The following is a 9960-nucleotide window of genomic DNA, read 5'->3' as shown; positions in this document are numbered from 1 at the left end:
TCGTTCCATTGCTCATTATCCATCTATTCGCGGATCTGCATATTCACAAATATCCCAATTAGTGACTCCGAAAACCCAACCTCTGTAACACCACCACCATATACTATTCCCAACTCGTAATCTAACCCTCTGAGCTAAGAAAATAAAAGTAAATAAATAGAAAACCTAAAATAATCCATCTTCCACAGAGCATTCTATTTCTTCAATTTCACACTTAAATAAAACAAAGATACATGATCAAAATTTATCCACATCAACTTTATGAAGGAAGCAACTGCTAGACAAAAATAACTGATCAAGTAAATGCCAGCTATAGGTATTCTTAATGAGAAGGACAATAATATTCATTGTATGCTAAAAAAAAGGGTCTTCACTGCTTTAAATAGAAAATTGAAGTCCATGTATTGAAGGGAAATTGACTTCACACTGCTCAATCTTACACACACTGATAGCTATTAGTCATTAGTGTATGTAGAGACAGAACAAGGCTACAAAATTATTAGTTAAGAAATAAAGAACTAGAAAAAAGAACAAGGCTAAAGAATGGACAATAAGTAAAGAAAACTATTAGTTCACATCTATTTAGTTCACTTTACAAAGACTGATGTGTGCAGCAGTCCTTTTTACTACAAGAATTTTCAAAGAAGCTTCTATGAGAAGAAAGTGACAACTAGACAATACTAGACAATAATAATACTGTCGGACTACTAGACAATACTAGATGCTGAATAGTAATGCATTTGCTTTTATATCTCCAATCCTAGTGCCCTGGGTCTCTCTAACTAATGGCCCACCCTCTCTCTCTCTCTCTTTCTTTCTCCCTCTCAAGAAATCATTTCAGACATGAAGTTCCACTAGCTTAAAGACTTTCTGTTGTGCTAGGACAAAACATGTGATTCGGTATTAAAGATTCTGCTCTAATGACTTTACACTTCTTTTGCTTTACTGGGATATACTTTTCTGGGTTCTTCTCTGCTTATTTCCCCCGGGCCCCTACCACCAATTGACATTTTCATTCATTCAATGCTGTTCATAGTACTTTTTTTTTTTTTTTGAGGTAAAATGCTGCTCATATTACTTACAGAGAAGAAAAGTGCCATCAATAACTAAATAAGATATCAACTCACACACTTTAAAACCCTTTAACACCCTCTTCTAGGGTGTCATGAATCCTTGTTTTTTGCACCATTCATTCAATGTCCATGAAGATATATTGCAGAGCTCAAGGATTTTAAAGAAAATAGAACCCATTTAATGAAAAAGACTGCCTCTCTCTCTCTCTCTCTCTCTTTACTATTATCTTGGAAAAAAGAAGAAGGGAGGAAGTGAGTTCATAAAAAGAACTTTTTATGCTTCTTGTCAATATAAAACAACAGGAAAGATCCAAGGAGAGGAGCAGAAAAGGGTCCTTTCCGTTCATTCCATTGTGTTGTCTTATTTACCGAGAGAGAGAGAGAGAGAGAGAGAGGAAAAATGAACTCCTAGGAGCAATTTACCAAAAAAAAAACAAAAATTTCTCTGCAGCAAAGGAAGGAAAATAAGAAGAATATCTAAATGTTTCAGGTATGTACACTTACCCTTGATTTCAGGTATGAAAAATGAAACCCGATCTGACCTGTAATCCCAAAAATCGAAACTCAAATCTACATTGTTTAAACCCTAGTGATCTTTCTCCTCTTGCAGAGAGAGATAGAGAGAGATAATAAGAGAGAGAGATCTGAATGAATCTGGATCTACCTTAGTTGTAGGTTCCAATTGCAAGTTCCCTTCGCCTTCTTCTCCAGTTGCAGGTTCCAGTTGCGGTTCCACGGCCTTCTTCTCCCTTTGCCTTCTTCTCCCTTCGGCAACGACGACCTTCTTCTCCCTTCGCCTTCTTCTCCCATCGGCAACAACGAACAGCGAGTTGAGGCTTTCATTCTTCAGCCTTCTTCTCCCTTTGACAACGACGAACAGCGAGTCAAGGCTTTCGTTCTTCAGCTCGATGGGTAGGAATCAAGATAGATGCATAAAATAACAGGCGTATTTATACTAGGGTTAATTTTTCTTGAATCAAATAGGTGGACCCAAAAATAATTCACCTTTACATGGAAAAAGGTGAATCATGTAGATTCATGAACCCGGATCAGTTCACCAACATTTTGAACCAAACAGTTTTTTTAATTCGAAATCATGAATCTATTGGTGCAGCACCAATTGGTTCACTGAACCAAATACGCCCTTAGGTATCTTGGATCAATCATCAGTAAGGTTGGTGATATAGAAGATGATGTCTCTCAGATGATTAAAGTAGGATGGCTGAAGTGGAGAGGTGCATCTAGAGTGTTATGTGATCAACGGATTCCTTTAAAGCTTACAATAAAAGATTACACGACAGTCATAAGATTGATTATGATGTATAGGGCGAAGTGTTGGGACGTTAAGAAGTGTCATATAGATAAGCTAAGTGTAGTGGACATGAGGATGTTGAGATGGATGAGCAGCAAAACCAAGAAGGATAAAATAAGGAATGACCATATTAGAGCGGGTTTGGGAGTACCCCTGATTCAAAATAAGCTTCAAGAAAGTCACTTGAGGTGGTATGGCCATGTTTGACCGAGTCCGTCGGATGCTCCAGTTCAGAGGAGTGACTTCATTCAGATTGAAGGTCTAAAAGAGCTAGGGGCAGGCCTAAAATGACTCTAGGAGAAGTGATGAGTAAGGACATGCGTAGTTTAGGTCTTGTTTCTAGTATGACATCGAATAAAGCTGATTGGAGGGCAAGGATCCGTGTAGCCGACCCCAATTTGTGTGTGTGTGTGTGTGCAAGCAAGGCTTTTGGTTTGGAGACACTGTAGCATCAAAGAACACCATGACAGTCTCCAAGGGGGCCTCATAGAGGGAGAAGGAGCACCACATGGCTATGAAGAGTAGAAGAGCCCAGGATAAGATAGAGGATTTCCTCCACATTCCTATTAATATTGGAAATCCAAGGTCTAAAAGGGGGCCTTATAATTATATGTTATCTGTGAAGCCATTCTGTTCTTCTCTTGATGTATGTTTTGTAACTCTGGAGATATTTCTATTTTTTTTTTTTTTTTGGTTATTGTTCAAATAAGGGATTAATTATGTCTGTGTTATGATCTTCAGAACCATAATGATATGGCTAGAAGTGTCAATTAACTAATTGTTGAGAAGTAAGAATTGAAAATTATTATCTTCCTCAAAGTTGATCATGCCTATTGGAAGGATTGTATTATCATGAACCACAGGATATTGGAAGTTTTATCCTCCTCGGGCCTAAAGGAAACAACATGGCCAAAAATGATTAGGAAACCCTTGCAGCCTTCCAGTTTATTATAACTCGTTTCATATGATTAAATTTAACACCAAGCTGGCAAAACAAGTTACTAATATTTAAATTTCAATTGTCATTATTTAACATAAGCAACATTGATTTCTCACCTTCCCATTACTCAGGATACATTTTTCCATATTGCTACGATTCATAGTTTCTCCAGTGTATTCATAAATAATTTTTTTGATTTTTTAGATGTCAGTCTCTACTTGACATATTTTGGTACTGATTTGAAGCAAAATTCAATGCAGGAAGCAACTTTATTTAGAATTTGCTATGAATTAACTCACTTCAGCTAAGATAAATTCAGCATTAATAGGGAACTTAGCTTTGCAAGAAAGGCCATGTTACTTACATAATAGTGGAGCGGTTATACGCTTATAACGGATAGTTTCATCGTTATCTCTGTGATGCTTAAGGGCTGATTTACCTTCCCTAAGATTGTAGTTTTTGAGCCAACCAACAGGTGATTTTATGTGCCCCAACATTGTAAGTTGATTTCAAAGAATTGACGAATTCAATTGTTGGATCTACCTCAATCAATGATTATGCATTAGACATGAGTGAATTCTTATCTTTGAGAACGCATCACAAATTTTTTTTTTTCTTATCTTTGTGAAGGGTTTGGAAAAGTGACAAATCAAACTTTAATATGGAAATTTCATGTGATTCAATATTTGAATGCAAGACAACACTTCTGCTAAAGAATTTAAAACCTACATTTTCTGTCATGGATGATTTGGCTTTACTGGTTTATTAATTCTTAGGCAAGAAAATTATGAGGCTATTAAGTTACTGTTATTGGCCAATGCAGCTAAGGCAAATATTTTTTCTATTCAGATCTACAGATTTGTCGACCAAGGTCAATTTCTTTCAAATACTTAGACAACTTTATCAATTTCTACTTCTGAAGGTACCTGTGAGTGAACATTAGTTGGTTATTCTATTTTCTTCTCATTCCCTGCATTCTATGCATCTTTCTAGAGAAAAAGAGTCTCTACACACTGTGCATCTTTTTGGTGAAAAAGAACTTGATAATTATTCTCTTCCTATTGATAAATTGAATGTTTCAAACATTAATTGGTTTTGAAAATAGAACAGCTAGCAAGTTGTTCAGGCCTAGTTGTTGGCAGTTCAAACATTCTAACTACCAGTTTAAATGGTTAAATGGGTTAGTAGCAATTACAACAACAACAACAACAACCATAACCTTATCCCAACTAAATGGGGTCGGCTACATGGATCCGAAGAGGCTATGACAGTAAAAGAAATAATAGAAGTAAAAAGAAGTACAAGAAGTAAAAGGAAGAAGAATAGAAAATAAGTAAAGGAGAAATGTCAAAACAGCATCCCAGGAACATTCCCCTACAAGGGGTCAGCTACACGGGTCCTAGTCCTCCAAACAATTCTATCTGCGGTCATACTAGGATCTAGCCCTACCACATGCATATCGTTTCTTACCACTTCTCCAATAGTCATCTTAGGCATGCCCCTACCTCTTTTAGCTTCGTCAAACTGAATCTGGTCACTCTTCCTTACTGATGCATCCGTAGGTCTCCGTTGGACATGACCATACCACCTCAAGCGGCTCTCACGAAGCTTGTCCTGGATTGGTGCAACTCCCAATTTGTTTCTAATACAATCATTCCTTACTCTATCTCTCTTGATCTTGCCACAAATCCTCCTCAACATCCTCATCTCCGTTGCACTCATCTTATCTATATAAATGGTATTTCTGTTTAGATTTAAGTTTTATGAGAGAAAAAATTGCAACATGGTGGTGAAGTGTTATATGTAATATGTGACTTATGTAAGGCTTTCAGGTTTAAGGTTCAAGCATCTTTGAAATCACTTCTAAAGAAATCTTTTTACTATGAATGACATGCTACTGCTTTTACAGATGGAGAATTGAAGGATGAGCTCTCATGCGTTCGATTTGCATCAGTTAAGAGTGAGTATTGTTTATTAATTGTTTGCTTATTTTTATGTGACAAAGCACCATTTGATTGATGTATGATATTTAATATCTATGACCCTTGACTTTTAGTTCTTTTTGTTAGAACTCCAAGTCTGACTTGTGATCCATTGCAGTGTCACCAGCATATTTTCCTTACCTAAAAGGAGTACTGCAGAATTATCCACCTTTAGATTCTGAGGTAGCAAAACTGTGAAATGTTCAAAGCTCTTATTCAGCCCTTGCTAAACTCCTCCTTCAATTATACCTCTTTTCATTTTGTTCTAAAAGAAGTTAATACTCTAGGACTGAATAAGACTAGGTATGTAAACAAATATTCGACAATCCAAATTTGATTTGCATTCGTATTCATTTTCGGGGGAGGAAGGTCCAGGTTACACAAGTTAGGGATTTAAATAGATAGTCAAAAATCCGAATTCAATTTACTTCTGTATCCGATTAGGGAATATCTAGATCTGATCACATCTGATCCGTATTCGATCCGTTTACATAATGTAGACCTGGATTGGTAAGAGACCAACTAAAAGTTAGTAAACCAGGATCTGTTATGAACAAGTGAATCTGTTAGGTTAAAAATAGGTTTTGATGGTTTAGGTTTTGATGGTTTAGAGGATTAGAAGAAGAAGGATGGGGATGGGCATGCTTCCAACTTACTTGAAATGGAAGAAATTATTGGTAGCAGCTTGTTGATGGAGGAACTTGAATAAAAATCAGTTCTTGAACTTGAACTTGAAGGAGAGCTTTAAAAGAACCACCCGGGCTTCACATTGCAAGGTATCATTTGGATCAAACACCAATCCCACCAACGAACCACCCGAACTTCCCACCGCAAGGTGTCAATTGGATCAATCATTGATCCCACCAGCCTTGATCAAACACAAGACAAAAATCTTTAATGAAGAAGAAGAGTAGGAAAAAGCTTTTCATTATATCAAAATTCGTGTTCAATACTTGCCCTTACAACCTTATATAAAAGAAGGGAAAGTAGACTCTCACACTAAAGAGAAAAGGCCTAACTCAATCCTTAATCTATTAGGAAACCTAAACTGACTAAAAAAGTGAAATAACATAGAAAACAGACTCAAAACATGGCTGGACTTATAAAGTCCTAATCCAGCCCAACTTAAAAAGTCACATGACCACTTAACCAGGTCACATGATCACTTAAGTGATCACATGACTGCTAATTACATAAAAATAAAACTAAGGAATCCCATATGCAACCTAATTACCCATATTTTAGGCCCATAAAAGTGGCCTATTATATAGAAAACCTATGGGATCAAAGGCCCAACACATATATAACCCAACCCTAGTTCTTAATAAAACAAGCTTATTTTGGTGATGAATCTACATCACTGTGTATATTATTACTCTCCCCAGACCCATAATGGCAGGTTCCTCGTGCACTGGGTACATCTTTATATTGGGTTTCAACTACCCCACCCATCGAGCAAGTATGTAGTTAGGATGTTCTTACCAACATCTGAAAATCACAGGGAATAAAGATAAATAGTATTTACAAAGGTAATTTTGTAACTCTACATTATTAGTCATGAACTCATTAAGGTGTATTGTGATTAGGTAGGAATTTGCTCTTGCAACTAGTTTAAATCTGGTTTCAGTAATATGATTTTCTGTTTGACTATGTGTATTTTGAGAAGTTTGCTCATGTAGGGCGGACATAAGTAGCATCCTAATTGGTTCAAAATTAATTCATCAGTCTAAAGTTTGATTTTACTGTTAATTATTCAAAATAATTATCTGTATGTGCTAATAAATTTATGTGCACAGACCATCTCTCTGTATTTTAATTTTGTGTTAACATGTAATGGTTTGTATTGTAAGCAAGGATAGGTTAGAGTAGGACTTCTACTCTTTGTAAAATACATGTTGGTTATTGATTGTGAAGTGTGCAGAGCAAACTTAATATGAATGCTAGTGCTTCATTATAAATTCTAAACATGCATCTCAAGGAGGGGGGATTTAAACATAAACATTGATGATAAAAAAACTCTTATTTCCAATTTAGAATAAGATACTTCCTTCAAGGTTTCATGGTCATGTTTAGTATGGAATAAATAATTGTCCCATCATAGTTTTACAGCCTATATCTCTACACTTGCTACATCTGTTCAGCAACCTTTGATATTTTCTAGAGGTTAATGCTTTGTATCTTCAGAATGGATAATAGTCAGCCTCTAGTATAAACTGTGTATTCATCATAAGGGATGAAGAAAGTTTCTCTTCCTTTGATTCCCCGCTCTCTATTACTCCTCTTGCCATTCAAGGCAATATGGCCAGAACTTTGGATATGGATGATTCCAACATTCAGCCTCTACTTAGAGATTGATATGTACTCAGTCTCAAATCAATATAATTCAACAATGTCGTCTAGTCACTTATATGACTTCCTTTCTAGTTTGCAAATTCTTGTTTGGATTTATTTGAATACATTATGTACTCAATTTCTTGACTGTACATGAAGGCAGCTGAGTTATTAGGGCATGTTGTTCTTGGGTGGCACTCTGTTTTAACTAACAGCACATGATGAGGCAAATTTGCTCTGCAATCAATTGTCTATCTAATATTTGTGTTACTTGTGTCCTTGATTCTGGATTAGGATACACTACATGTTACTCAAAGAAAACAGGTTTCTTTGACCTCATCTGCCCTGGGTTTATGCACATGAGCCATGAGATAGAGTTTGGTACCAGCATTGATTCTATGTCTGTAGAAGTTGGTCCCCAATATCAAATATCTATTTACATCTATATGGTAAGAGATGGTGTTTCAAATATCTCCAGAGTATAAGTTGCTAAACCTGCCCCAATCTGAGTGAAACCTTGCTCATAGGTCAGGAGGCTGAGGTCACATACACCAGTACTCTATGATGCATCAACCCAGTAGTTGAGTATAGTGAGGTGCCCCCATTGATGACATCCTACATACCAACATGGAGGAGAATCCCAGCACCATGCAACTGCATCATGCATCACCAGATGTACAACTCCAGGTAATAACTCCTTGTTACATTCCTGGAGGCCATGCACATATTCATACTTATAATGACTTAGTAGACATGTGGGGGAGGTGCCCATGCGAAGGCCTTGGCCTTTGGGAAGAATTAAAGCAAAAATAGCAAAGGAGAATTCTCTGGATGATTCACTGGACATTCCAAACATCCAGTGAAAGGTCTAGTGTTGCTGAATCAAGTACTTTTCACTCCAAACTTGTGGGAGCCCAGTGTCTTGCATTGGGGATCCCCTCACCACATTCTTAATGACTTGTAGGAACTATCCCTCAGCCATGAAACCATGTGGGACCCACCTACCCATCCTCACACACATAAAAGTTAGGAAAAGAATGTGTTTTCCCAAAACAACCCCTAGCCAAACAGGCCTTAGTAGCCTAAGACCTATAAATAGAAGACTCAGCCTTAGAAACTATCCATACTGTTCAAATTGTGGAAGGAGAGGAAAGAAAGAAAAGAAAGAAAGAGAAGAGAAGAAGGAAAGAAGAGAGAAGGGAGCTTGGGCTTTGTTCATAGCTGAAGATTTCTGAAGGTATACTCCCCATTAGAATTGTTCCTAACCCCCCACCATGTCCTGCAATTCTGATTCTCATGAGAAATTTCATAAATGAACCATGATTCCATGATCCATCTTGTTTCTAGCTTGTTTCCTCTAGGCTTGATGTTAGGATCATGATCCATCACATGCATGCTTTGAATTCTATGATCTTACCCTCCATTTACATCTTTGTACACCCAGAATTATACTGATAATAGTTCCAGCCATGAATATGGCTTATTATTATGCCAAGCTATGCATATAAACCATGATTTAAAGCTTATAACCATGGATCCTTACATGCATGTGCATTTTCCTACTCTATTGCATAGGATTAGCACTGTAATGGGATAAATTAACTAATATCACATTGATTTATATGATTAAGAGTGCTAGGAAGCAGATTATAATCTCACAGAGAATTTCCTAGCAGATTATAATCTCATAAAGAATGAACAATGGATGCTTAAACCAAAACCATCACCCTTGATGTGAACCCATGAGTGGAATCATGTAAGCCCACCATGAAGACCTAAATACATGCATTACTAACCTTTGAGCATCATCCTAAGTCGAATTGGGATGAATTCTGCAGAGAAATCCCTATAGATATCCAAAAATCCCGTGTTAAACAGGCACTGGACGTTTCACACTAGATGTTTCAAAGGTCCAGTGAAACGTCCAGTGGTGGTTTTGTGGCCAAACTTTAACCCAAACTTCATGGGACTTAAACTAATGCCCCAAAAGGCCTTTAGGACCCAAAACCCATTATAAACCATTGGCCTTTGTAGTCTTGCTGCTGTCCTTACCTTGGGAGAACCAATGGCCATAATCCAAGTTGGGACCATGAGACCAAACCATCAGCCAGCCATGGGGGAAACCATTTCCATTGCCCCCTAATGCTGTAGGAGTATGAAACAAGGGAAACCCAAGAAGAATCCCCCATTGTTGCTGTATTTTTCCCTCTGGACGTTCCACTCTAGATGTTTCAAAGGTCCAGTGGAAGGTCTAGAGTTCCTGTCAACATTGTCAACACTGTTTTATACTTGGACTTGATTCCAACCAAACCCCAGAGTAAC

General features: G+C 37.2%; 1 protein-coding gene across 1 annotated transcript in view; it reads left to right on the top strand.

The window, feature by feature from the left end:
• The first annotated feature begins 1446 nt into the window (after positions 1-1446).
• The window catches only part of LOC122641548, a 33030-nt gene continuing 24516 nt past the window's right edge, over positions 1447-9960 (top strand). Inside the window, exons 1-2 of the mRNA XM_043834818.1 lie at positions 1447-1471; positions 2659-2667. The gene's annotated coding sequence lies outside the window, so the exon portion shown is untranslated. The remainder of the gene's footprint in view (positions 1472-2658; positions 2668-9960) is intronic.

This window comes from Telopea speciosissima, chromosome 10, assembly GCF_018873765.1.
Source record: "Telopea speciosissima isolate NSW1024214 ecotype Mountain lineage chromosome 10, Tspe_v1, whole genome shotgun sequence".
NCBI lineage: Eukaryota > Viridiplantae > Streptophyta > Magnoliopsida > Proteales > Proteaceae > Telopea > Telopea speciosissima.
The sequence above is the reverse complement of the archived record's forward strand: the minus strand, read 5'-3'. Positions and strand labels throughout refer to the sequence as shown.